Raw genomic sequence first — 1405 nt, forward strand, 5'->3', positions numbered from 1 at the left:
TTTTTCATTAGATTATTTTCATTATTTACACTTCAAATGTTTATTCCTTTCCTGATTTCTCCTCTGAAATATCCCCTATTCCCTTCCCCCTTAAGCTTGTATTCTTAAATGACTTGCACAGCACAATGCCTATTTATGAGTAACGATATTAATTTCAAATTTTATACCAATATAAAAAATTTATACCAATGAAAACCTTAATTTGTATCAATATATAAACTCTGTACCAATGTAAGAAATTGTAACTTTAATTTTATATCAATTATCAAGATTTCTACCAATATAAGATTATAACTATATAATGATTTGTTTAAGGATAAATTTAGTAATCCATCCTATATATCTAATTTCTTATAATAATACCTTATCCCTGCTTCCCCCTTCAACTCTGTGTGTGTGTACTCATGTGTATGTGCACCAGACACATTGCTGCAGTGTCTCTTTGTACTCAGACATTGATAGTCACTGATCTGGCTGCTCTAGGCAGTCTGTTTCAACCTGCATATGCTAGTGTCTGTCTTAAAAGCCACTAGCATCAGCTGGTGGCACATGCCTTTAATGCGAGCACTCAGGAGGCAGAGACATGGAGAGCTCTGAGTTCTAGGACAGCATAGTCTACAGAATGAGTTCCAGGACAGCCAGGGCTAAACAGAGAAATCCAGCCTCAAAAAAACAAAATAAATAAAATTAAATAATTTAAAAAATAAGACAAAACTGCATTCTGGGGCTGAATATTTGCAGAGGCACTCTGCCCATCATGTTACCGTCATTTACTGTATTTTGAAACCTTGTGATAAGCATGGCCCAATCTTTCTGTCTTCCCACCTCTCTCTCATTCGTTTTTTGAGACAGCATCTCTCTACATGGCCCTGATTGACCTGGAACTCACTATGTAGACCAGGCTGCCTCAAACTTAGAGATCCTCCTGCCTCTATGTCCCTAGTGCTGGAATTAACAGCTGGTACCACTATGCCTGACTCTTTATTTGTTCTAAATCTGAGTGAGGTTGAATGCAAAGGCCATGGGTTAAGGTTAATATGTCTGGCAGATGCAGTGATTGGACTAAGAATGGCCCCTATAGGTGCATATATTTGAATACTTAGTCACTAGGAATTCTTTGAAAGGAGTAGATGATTTAGAAGGTGTGGCCTTGCTGCAGGAGGTATGTCACTGTGGGTGGACTTCAAGGTTTCAAAAGTCCAAGGCAGGCCCAGAGCCTGCCTCTCTCTGCCTCTCTCTCCCTCTCTCTGCCTACAGATCAGGATGTACCCTCCATGCTCCTGCCATGTTCCCTCCATGCTCCCTCCATACTCCCTCCATGCTCCCTGTCCCCTCCATGCTCCCCCTCATGTTCCCCCATGCTCCCCCCATGTTCCCCCCATGTCCCCCCATGTCCCCTCCATGT

The 1405-nt window shown here is 41.3% G+C and overlaps 1 protein-coding gene across 1 annotated transcript in view; it reads right to left on the minus strand.

The window, feature by feature from the left end:
- Nucleotides 1-1405, minus strand: part of Calr3 (calreticulin 3) — a 22128-nt gene that overhangs the window by 7827 nt on the left and 12896 nt on the right. The window lies entirely within an intron of this gene.

Source organism: Mastomys coucha, unplaced genomic scaffold, assembly GCF_008632895.1.
Source record: "Mastomys coucha isolate ucsf_1 unplaced genomic scaffold, UCSF_Mcou_1 pScaffold22, whole genome shotgun sequence".
Taxonomy (NCBI): Eukaryota; Metazoa; Chordata; class Mammalia; order Rodentia; family Muridae; genus Mastomys; species Mastomys coucha.